This window comes from Macaca nemestrina, chromosome 2 (assembly GCF_043159975.1).
Source record: "Macaca nemestrina isolate mMacNem1 chromosome 2, mMacNem.hap1, whole genome shotgun sequence".
Classification (NCBI taxonomy): domain Eukaryota; kingdom Metazoa; phylum Chordata; class Mammalia; order Primates; family Cercopithecidae; genus Macaca; species Macaca nemestrina.
In genome coordinates this window covers 48,051,880-48,063,939 of record NC_092126.1, presented here as the reverse complement: position 1 = coordinate 48,063,939, position 12,060 = coordinate 48,051,880, and positions in this window count along the sequence as shown.

Sequence of the window (12,060 nt, the reverse complement as noted above, 5' to 3'; positions counted from 1 at the left end):
TGTAGAGAGGAAAAATACAAAAATTATTAAATAATGTGGAAAATTATGACAAATTTACTTAAAATAATACAAAACTTTTATGGAATCCAGTGTTATGAAAAATGCGATGTCAAGTGTACTTGGGAAACTCTTTAAAATCAAATAAAAATTAAGCAAATAGATAAAAGATAGAAATTACAAATACCACAAAATATTTTTTAAGTTAAATATCTATGTTAGTCTCATATTTAGACAGTTATGCTTTCTCTTACTTGATTTACCATAGAGTAAATGTGAATCAAATAAATATCAATAGCTATTTGGTAAGTGCTAAATTTCAAAAACCATATAAACTTCACAACTTTTGATTTTATCAGAGTGGTAAATAGCATTCAAACAGTTTGTCTTATAAGTTTAATATTCTTACAATTTAAATAAAGACAAGGTAGAGGCCGGAATCATTTGTTCTAGCAAGTGACAAATATGCATATATGAATCACTAGCTTTCCCTAGTGACTTATTTCTGTTAAGTTTGTTGCAAGGAGATTTTTAAATTTATTTATACTGTAGAATACTCTGTTTGCTAATATTGCATAATACAAATCAGAAGAAGATTTGTGTCATGTGTAAAACACGGGATTCAATTTTACTATTAAGCAGAAGACTGACATTTAACATATTTCCAGCATGTATTACAAACGTCTAAATAAGATTGTAAGTTACATAGATATGATTATGTATACCATTATAGCTTGCTCATATTATATGAAGAAACATATTTTAACCTCAAATTTCAAGTAGTGTATGAATAGGTAGATAGTTCACTCTGAGAACAAAATTACTTGTAGGTAAGTTATTACTTAAATGGTATGCACTGTCATGAAACTAATTCTGAATAGCACAGATTGAACTTTCAAAATATTTAAAAAAAATTTTAACAGCTACTGCTCAGAGCCGATTTTACAATATATTAGAATAGTTATGACAGTACCTTCTAGTTCTTGACTCCTAATAGGCCAGTCTTTATCTATTTTTTACTACTTGTATGTCTAGTTTTCTTGTTTGTTACACTTTTTAGAAGCTCTGGGGTTTTTTTTTGTTTGTTACAGTTTTTAGAAGCTTCTACCTCTAGCTACTTAATTACTTTGTCTATGCCAAACATGTCTTACAGTTTACTAACTTATCTGTGCTTACATGTTTAATGATTCTGCCCAGTTAATTTACCAGCTTATTTTTTACACCTATGTAATACCTCTTTTATGTTTTATTTTTGTATTTATTTTCTTATTTTTATGGCAAAATTGAACATTCTCACACAATGCAACAAATAGAGTTTACAATCCATACCTAGAATATTCAAACTTTAAACACATCTTACAGGTAATTAAAGAATTGTAACTCACCATTATTGTAGCAGGCAATAGAAAATCTGCATCTCAAAAGAGAACAGCCATATTACCATGACTCAGATCAGTCCAGTCTTTCTAAAAGTTCCGTTCAAGGTTGATACCCTTGGTTCCACCCAGGGTTTTGGTGATGGCCATAGTTTTCTTATTTATCTTTGGTGATTAGTTGTCAGAAGCAGTATTCATGATATTTCTGTAAATATCCACTTATTTAGACTAGATTTGTCATTTCCTCAATGAGGTCTGGGCTATCAGTACATATGGCATTAATATCCAAAAGCACATTTTAGTATGTGGATGAGTTAGTACTGGTAAACAGTACAAATTTTTAGACAAGTGGAAGCTTTCCTTTTGTGAAAATGTTAGAAAATCAAAACCAAGGATTTTTATCAAACATGGCCAGGCCCTTTGACAGGGATTTTTTACATTTAGTATAACATTAAACCACTGTTTTGAATAAGTTTATTGGGAAAGTCAATCGATATGTATCTATGAATATTTTTCACTAAGCTTTATAAAAAATGTTTAGCTTCGTATACATATTTAGACCTTTTCAGGGATGTTATTTTTTCTGAGTTTTAAGGTGTCTGTTGAAGTTGGAAACCAATTGTAGCTATGTTAATTTAAGACCTAATAATACATTAAAAAGTTATAATTAAATTAGTTCATTATTTTTGGGAAATGATCTGGTTTTTTGAATTTTAAGTTATATAATCTTTTCCTACATAGTTATGGGCTACTGGAATGAGAGCATGCTGAAAAACCTGACCCCTTGATGAAGTCAACTTGCCAGCTGTTTGCAGAAATGAGGTATAGACATTTATTGCAGGTGTTTTGCTATTCTTTCCAGAAAACTCCATTCTCATCTGTACTTTGTGCTGAGGTTTTTGATGGTAGGTAAAATAAAAGCAAAAAAGAAATGATTCATTCCTGTTTCATTGCTCTATAAGTTTTTATGACAGTTTTGGTTACTATAGCTCTGTAGTATAATTTAAAGCCAGGTCACGTGATTCCTCTAGTTTTGTTCTTTTTGCTTAGGATAACTTTGACTATCCTGGGTCTTTTGAATTTCCATATAAATTTTAGGATTGTATTTGTATTTACGAGAAGAATGTCACAGACATTTTGATAGAGATTGAACCTCTAGACTATTTGGGGGCAGTATGGACATTTTAACCATATTAATTTTTCCAATCTATGAACATGGAATATCTTTCCATTCTTTGGTGTTCTTTTTAATTTCTTTCATCAGTGCTTAAAAATTGTCATTATAGAGAACTTTTACTTCTTTGGTTAATTCCTAGATATTTAATTTTATTTATGGCTATTGTAAATGGAATTGCTTTTTAATTTTTTTCACATTGTTTACTGTTGGCATATGAAAATGCTACTGATTTTTGTATGTTAATTTGGTATCCTGCAACTTTACTATTTTTTGTCAGTTCTAATAATTTTCTTATGGAGGCTTTAGTTTTTTTAAAAAATATAAGATCATATCATCAGCAAACAAGGATAATTTGATTTATTTCTTGCCAATTTGGATGCCTTTTACATCTTTCTTTTGTCTAATTGCTCTAGCTGAGACATAATTGCCATGTTGAATAACAGTGGTGACAATACATATCCTTGTCATGTTCCAGATCTTAGAGGAAAAGCTTTCAGTTTTTCCCCATTTAGTACAATACTGTCTTTGAGTATGTCATGTATGGCTTTTATTATGTTGAGTTACCCAATTTTTTGAGGTTTTTTTATGAAGGATGTCAAATTTTATTAAATGCTTTTGCAGAGTCAGTTGAAATGATCATATACTTTTTATCCTTCATTCTGTTGATATGAACAAGATGGACAAGAACAGCTCTTGTAACTTGATAATGACATTTTAACTTAGACTCTGAACACTTTAGGAAGGAGGGTTTGTTCCAATTCAACAGACAAACAATCAGAATTGGCAGAGAAGTTAGCTAAGTGGAAGAGAAAATCAGAATAAGCAGTAGAAGAGGAAGGTAATAACTATCTGTTAAGGAATTTGGACCAACTTGAGCAGCAAGATTCTAGAGTTATTTTCACTAATCTTTGTACTGTAACTATACCCAGAAGTTGTGAATAACTAGAACCTTGTGGAAGGTGTAATAAAATACAGCAAATCTAATATAAAAAGTGTTGTGTTAAGATATGTTTTTTATACCCAGTTTTTAGAGGGTTTTTATTATGAAGAGATGCTGAATTTTATCAAATGCTTTTTCAGCATCAAATGAAATCATATGGGTTTCGTTCTTCATTCTGTTGATATAATGTATCATATTGATTGATTTGTGTATATTAAATCATCCTTGAAATCCTGGGATAAAAGTCCCACCTGGTCATGAGAAATGATCTTTTTCATGTGTTGTTAAATTCAGTTTGCTAGTAATTTGTTGAGGATTGTTTTCAATATTCATCAGAGATATTGATCTGTAGGATTCTTTTTTTCATGTGACTGTCAGGTTTTGATATCAGGAAAATACTGGCCTGTGGAATGAGTTTGGAAGTACTCCCTCCTCCTCTCTTTTTTGGAATACTTTAACTAGGATTGATACTGGTTCCCCCTTCAATGTTTGGTAGAATTCAGCAGTGAAGCCATCAAGTCCCAGTCTCTTCTTTACTGAAAAAATTTATTACAGCTTCGTTACTTACTATTGATCTGTTCAGGTTTTGGATTTCTTCATGGTTCAATCTTAGAAAGTTATATGTGTCTAGGAATTTGTCCATTTCTTCTTTACTTTTGTGGCTCATTAGTGGCTAATGCAATCAACTATATGCCAGTTTATTGGATTTATTAGACTTTCAAATTTATTGGCATATATTTGCTCTTAGTAGCCACTAATGATCCTTTGAATTTCTGCAGTATAAGTTGGAATGTCTCCTTTTTCATTTCTGATTTTATTTATTTTCATCTTCTCTCTTTCCTTGTTAGTCTTGTTAAAACTTTGCCAATATTGTTTAATGTTAAACAACTTTTTGTTTCATTCATCTTTGAGACAGAGCCTCACTCTGTCTCCCAGACTGGAGTGCAGTGCAGTGGTGCAATCTCGGCTCACTGCAACCTGTACCTCCTGGGTTCAAGCAGTTCTCCTGCCTCAGCCTCCCAAGTTTCATTCATCTTTTGTATTTTTTTTCCTTTCAATTTCATTTACTTCTGCTCTGATCTTTTTGTGACCTAATAGTCTATCCTTGAGAGTAATTCATATATTGGGGAAAAGAATGTGTATTCTGCATCTCTTGGATGAAATGTTTTGTAAATATCTATTAGATCCATTTTATCAATAGTGCAAATTAAATCTGATGTTTCTTTGTTGATGTTTCTGTCCAATGCTGAAGGTGTGGTGAAGGTCTCCATCTATTATTGTATTGGGACCTATCTCTCTCTCTTTAGCGCTAATAATATTTCCTTTATTTAGCTCGGTGCTCCTGTTTTGAGTGTATGTGTATTTAAAATCATTTTGTCCTCTTGCTGAATTCACCCTTTATCATTATATAGTGATTTTTTTTTTGTATCTTTTTATTTCTTTTTTTTTTTTTTTTTTTTTTTTTAGACAGAGTCTAACTCTGCCACCAGTCTGGAGTGCAGTGGTGTGATCTTGGCTCACTGCAACCTCTGCCTCCCAGGTTCAAGCGATTCTCCTGCCTCAGCTTCCCGAATAGCTGGGACTACAGGTGCACACCACCACGTGTATTTTTAGTAGAGACAGGGTTTCACCATGTTGGCCAGGATGGTCTTGATCTCTTGACCTCGTGATCCACCTGCCTCGGCCTCCCTAAGTGCTGGGATTACAGGCACAAGCCTCTGCACCTGGCCTTTTTTGAATCTTCTTATGGTTTTTGTATTAAAATCTATTTTGTCAGATACAAGTTTAGCAACTCCTGCTCTTTTTTCATTTCCACTGGCATGTAATACCTTCTTCCATCCTTTTATTTTAGTTCTGTGTATGTGTTTATAAGCATAGTGTGTTTATTGTAGGCAACAGGTAAATGGGTCTTGTTTTTACATTCATTCACCCGCTCTATGTCTTTTGGTTGGAAAGTTTAGTCCGTTTACATTCAATGTTACTGTTGATACGTAGGGACTTACCCTTGATGTTTTGTCATTTGTTTTCTGGTATTTTATTGTATTCTATTTCTTCTTTTTTGCATTCGTGTCTTCTTTGAGTGAAGATGATTTTGTCTGGTGATATAATTTAGTTTCTTTCTTTTTTATTTTTCGTGTTTTTATTGTATGTGTTTTGGTTTGAGGTTACCATGAGGCTTGCAAATACTATCTTATAACCCATTATTCTAACCTGATAACAACTGAACACTATTTGTGTAAACATACAAGCAGAAAGAAAACTAACAAAAACTCCTCTTAACTTTGTCCTGCTGCTGTTTAACTTTTTTTTTTTTTTTTTTTTTTTTTTTTTTTTTTTGAGATGGAGTCTCGCTCTGTCGCCCAGGCTGGAGTGTAGTGGCACAATCTCGGCTGACTACAAGCTCTGCCTCCCAGGTTCATGTCATACTCCTGCCTCAGCCTCCCAAGTAGCTGGAACTACAGGGGCCTGCCACCATGCCCGGCTAATTTTTTGTGTTTTTAGTAGACACAGGATTTCACCATGTTAGCTAGGATGGTCTCAATCTCCTGACCTTGTGATCTGCCCGCCTCGGCCTCCCAAAGTGCTGGGATTACAGGCTTTTTGTTTTTATTTATATTTCATTTTACTGACTATAGCTTGAAAACTTGTTGTAGTCATTATTTTTGATTCGATCATTGTTTAGTGTTTTTTCTTAGGATAAGAGTAGTTTATAAACCGCAGTTACAGTGTTATAATATTTTGTGTTTTTCTGCATATTTACTATTACTGGTAAGTGTTGTACCTTCAGGTGATTATTTATTGTTCGTTAATACCCTTTCCTTTCCAATTGAAGTATTTAGCGTTTCTTTTAGGAGAGGGTTGGTACGGTTGAAATTGCTCAGCTTTTGTTCATTTGGAAAAGTCTTTATTTCTCCTTCATGTCTAAAGAATATTTTTGCCAGATATACTATAGTAACATTTTACTAAGGTAAAACTTTTGTTTGTTTCTTTGTTTGTTTGTTTTTTCCTTTAGCACGTTAAATATGCCATGCCACTCTCTCCTGGCCCATAAGGTTTCCACTAAAAAGACTGCTGCCAAACACATTGGAGCTCTGTTGTATGTTGTTTCTTTTCTCTTGTTGCATTTAGGATCGTTTCTTTATGTTTGACTTTTGGAGTTTGATTATTAAATACCTTGAGGAAGTTTTCTTTGGGTAAAACCTGCTTGGTGTTCTACAAGTTTCTTGTACTTTTATATTATAATAATATCATCCTCTAGGTTTGGGAAGTTCTCTGCTATCACTTGAATAAATATTCTACCCCATCTCTTTCTCTATCTCCTCTTTAATGCCAATAACTCTTAGATTTGCCTTTCTGAGGCTATTTTCCAGATCCTGTAGGCATGCCTTATTGTTTTTTAACCTTTTTTTGTCTCCTCTGTGTGTTTTCAAATTGCCTGTCCTGAAGCTCACTAATTCTTTCTTTTGCTTCATCCATTCTGTTATTAAAGGACTCTAATGCAGTTTTCAGTATGCCAGTTGCATTTTTCACCTCCAGAATTTCTGCTTCTTTTTAATTTTGTCAGTCTCTTTGTTAAATATATCTGATAGAATTCTGAATTCTTTGTGTTATCTTGAATTTCTTTCAATTTTCTCAACACAGCTATTTTGAATTATTTTGTCTGGAAGGTCACATTTTGTGACCAGTGTCTGGAATGGTCACTTCCATTTTGTCTGGAAGGTGTTTCATTAGGATTTGTTCCTGGTGCCTTATTTAGTTCACTTGATGAGATCATGTTTTCCTGGATGGTGTTTATGCTAGTAGATGTTCTTCAGTATCTGTGTATTGAAGGGTTAGGTGCTTATTGTAGTCTTCATTGCCTGGTCTTATCTGTAGCTGTCCTTCTTGGGAAGCCTTTCCAGATATTGAAAGGATTTGCATGTTGTTATCAATGCTGTTTCTGCTTTAAGGGGCATCCGAAGGCCAGTAACACTGTGATTCTTGCGGACCACAATGATGGTCTTGGACAAGGTCCATAATTCTCTGGATTACCAGGTAGAAACTCTTGTTTTCTTCCCTTATTTTCTCTAAAACATACAGAATCTCTGTCTCTGTTATGTGCCATCTAAAACTGGGGTTGGAGTGACGCAAGCACTCCTGTGGCCACCACCACTGTGACTGAACTGAGTAAGATCTAAAGTCATCACAGGGCTGGGTCTCGCTCGAGTCCTGCTGTAACCACTCCCTGACTACTGCCTATGTTTGCACAAGGCCCTGGCCCTCTATAATTGGCAGGTGGCAAAGCCAACCAGGCCTGTTTTCTTCGCTTCAGGGCAGCAAGGTTTCCCAGGCCCCAGGTGGGTCCAGAAGTGCCATCTAGGTGTCAGGAATGAGAGTCAGAAATCTTAGAAGTCTATCTGATGTTCTATTATATTGTGGTGAGCTGGCACTCAAACTGCAAGACACAGTTCTTCCTACTCTCCCCTCCCCTTTCCAAAGTCAGAGAAGCCTCATCCCATAGCCATCGCCACCCATAGCCACGGGGAGTACTGTCAGACTATCACCAATGTTCCTTTAAGATGCAAGGTCTCTTAAGTCAGCTTGTCATGAATGCTGCCTGGCCTGGGACTCACCCTTTAGGGCACTGGGCCACCCTCTGGCCCATGGCAGGTCCAGAAATGCCATCCAAGAGTAAAGTTTTAGAATCGAAGAACCCAAGATCCTGCTTTGTTCTCAACCTCCTTGCGGCACTCTTGGTACCTAAGGGACAAGACAAACTCCGCTTTACTTTTCCCTCTTCTTTTCATAGTTTTGCTCCTTAGCCACCACAGCTGGTAATGTGATGAGTGTCACTTGAAGCCAGCAAATCTCAGAGGTTCACCCAAGACTGTTGATGTGGTACCTGAGTATAGCTGCTGGTTATTCAGTGCCCAAGGGCTCTTCATTTAGCAGGTGATGAATGCTGGTAAGCCTGGGTCTTTTGCTTCAAGGAAGCAGATTTTCTTCTAGACCAAAGTATGTCTAGAAATGTCATCTGTGGGCTAGGGCCTGGCACAGGGGCTTCTTGACTCTGCCTTACCCTGCAGTGGCTGAACTGGTATCCAACATGCAGGACAAAGTTCTTTCTATTCTTCCCTCTCTTCTCCTCAAGCAGAAGGAAGGAGTCTCCTTTGGAGCCCTGAGTTGTGCAGCCTGGGATTAGAAGAAGGGTGATGGCAGAACTCCCTTGCCTGCCCCAGCTGGTGTCTCAGCATGTCACGTGTGCCCCCTAGTCTACCATTTCTTGACCTGGTTCAGTCCTAGGACTTGCTTACAAGTTGCAAGTCCTAGGACTTGCCTAGGCTGCCTTTCAATTTACTTAGAGATTAAGAGCACTTTGGTCCTTGGTGGTGAGGTTGGCAAGTACTCAAGTTCAGAATGCTAGGTTTTGCAATTCCCTTCGGGCTAGGGCTTGTTTAAATGCTCCCTCCATGGGCATATATCAGCTGAGCTTGGTCCGGCTTGCCTTTGTGCTCTAACAGAATAGCACGAGCTTAATACATAACAATTGGTGTGTTCTCTCTTCCCTAGCACACAGAGAAGCTCTCCGCACCATGCCTCTGTTGCTGGGGGTAACAGGGTGGTGGTGTTGGTGATTCAGGGCTGGTTTTTTTTTTATCTCTTTAGTGCCTCTTTCAGCAATATGTAGTTAAAACCGGGTACTGTGAGTACTCACCCGATTTTTGGTTCTTATGAAGGTGTTTTTTCAGTGTAGGTAGTTGTTGTTAACTTGGTGTCCTTGTTGGGAAGGGACATGGTTAGTGGAGCTTTCTATTCCACCATCTTGCTCTGCCACCTTATTTATTTATTTTTGTTAACAAATGGGAAGAATAGTTTTTCCCAAATTGATAGAAAAGTAATTTTTTCAACTGAAGTGCAAGTTTGCCACATGAGATTACTCCAGGAAACAAAAAAATAACTGCTTGTGTTTTCACAGTCTTTGAGATGCACATTCTAAGCAACATACTTTAATTGGCTACAGCAGGTAAATTCACTTAAGCAGAGCTGTAGAAATTCATCTGGATCTGAATTGAGATCAAAGGCTCTTTCACTGCAGGCCAAAGAGGGTTTTTTTTTTGTTTTTTTTGGTCTCAAATTGAACTAACATTTTTCTTCTTACTAGAAAAAATGTATTTTCTGTCTTTCTGAACATTTTCAAACATCACCAGAACCTTAATAACTCCAGATATGCCTGCGCTTCATTCAAAATACTAATTAAACAAGTTTTAAGTTCTACAGGAATGGCTTTGAACAGAATTTTTCTTTTGCTTGTTAATTTCTCAGTTACTCCTAGTTTTTGAATAAATTATTTCATACTATTTTTTGGGAGTCTCACTGTGATAAAGAGAAAACAATTGAGTTCAGATCCTATATGAAGGAACCCTGGTGAACTTAGCAAGTTATCACATAAAGATATTTAGAGGGCTATGTCTTACAAAAAAATCTCAAGCCCAAGCTGGACTGCGGCTAAATTAACTCACACCCAGACAGAATTCAGCTCAATAGCTAATTAGATTAAGGCAATCAGCCCCAATTCTAGCTGCCCAGCAAAGACCAGTAATTCACTCTGTTAGAAGATAGCCACATCTGGTACCTATATAATTTTTATTTAACATTTGGCATTCAGGTTCTTTACATGATGGAGTGCATTTCACAGATTTTTCTAGTATCAGATTTCACTCTCATAACAAACAAACATAAAAATGGTCAACACATATGAAACAGCTATGAAAAACAGGACTGCGCTCATTGAGGGAAGGTAAACCCATGAGTTGGGTCCCACTTTCACCAATTTTACTCTGGAGACACGGGTGTCAGTGTATCACAGAGAAGTAGAGTCAAAGTAGAAAGTAGCAACTTTGATATTGGAAGAAAAAGAGATTGTAGTATAAAGAAGTCAAGGTTTCTAGAAGGAGAGCATCACAGAAAGAAAGCCTTAAATTCTTGTAGGGTTTTTTCCCTTAGGTCCCTTTCCAATTTGTAAGGTGCACATGCAGACGGTGAGGCTTTTGGAGGCTTGGTGTAGAACAGCTTCTGTCTTCATACACTACTAGGAAACATTGAATTTCTGACTTAGCCAAGATTCAAGGACCATAGTAAATACCAGGCATTCATTTGAAACCACATAACACCCATAGTCTAAGACTGTGGGCCAACAATCAGAAAAGTGCTGAACCTTAAGACTAACTGGAAAGCTGACATAGACCGAATTTTAAAAAGGCTAAAACCAAACCTTAACAAGAATAAGATTATTCGCTTGAAATTTAACTGCCTGTGGTAACAAAAGTCAACATGATTTAGAGCATGGATTGGGCCAGCTGCTTATTTTTACAAAAACATAGTTTTACACAAACATAGTCATGGCCAAGTGTTTACATATTTCTTTGACTACTTCCACGCAACAACACATGAGGTAAGTAGATGTGACACAGTATGGTCCCCAAACCTGAAATATGTACTGTCTGATTCTTTAAGAAAAAGGTGGCCAACCTCTCCTTTAGGGGAGGATAATATAACTCCTCTAGAATACTAGTACAAAATACAGTTAAAAATTACCAGGCATAGTCAGGAAATTTGGCTGATAAGAGATAAAATAGTAAATATTAGCAAACAGAGAGATGACCCAGATATTTAACAGACACACGTTTTTTGGTTGTTGCTGTTGTTTTTAGTTTGTTTGTTTTTGAGATGGAGCCTCGCTCTGTCGCTGGAGTGCAGTGGTGCCATCTCGGCTTATGGAAACTCCGCCACCTGGGTTCCAGCGATTCCCCTGCCCCAGCCTCCCGAGTAGCTGGGACTACAGGCGCGCACCATTCACGCCCGGCTAATTTTTTGTATTTTAGTAGAGACTGGGTTTCACAATGTAGGCCAGGATGGTCTCAATCTCCTAACCTCGTGATCCGCCTGCCTAGGCCTCCCAAAATGCTGGGATCACAGGCGTGAGCCACCGTGCCCGGCCAACAGACACACGTTTTTAAATAACTGTAATTAATATATCAATGAAAATAGAGAAAAGATAGACAAAAAGGAAATCAAGTAATTAGTTAAAACGTTAAAAAAGAAATCAAATGGATATTGTAAGATTAACAAGAAATATATCTCATAGGTCATTATAGCTACCTAGATGCAGAAAGGTGCTGAATTAGTGAATTTGGTGATAAGTATGAATGCATGAATATTCTACTAAAATACTAACTTTGTTAAATTTAAAAATTAGGTAAAAGTAATGAGCATCTGGTTGAATGTTAAAGAATCATATCTAGTACAACTGTGGTAGACTGAGATAGTATTTTTTTCTACTCCCCTGCAATGTTTTCATTTATATTTAATAGTTGTGAAACAACATAATTTTAAGTGTCTGATTTGATATTAGGTCAATATTTATTTTAATGAAAAAATTTCCTTCTTTTTCAAAAAAGTCTTCAGAGGAATTTATGGATGATATTTGGAGAGGAAGCAGATGAGCATACACTTTAATTAAACAAATCAATTTTGTCTCAATAGGATGGCATATGATTTGAATTTTTATGATAATAAATATATTTAGTCTT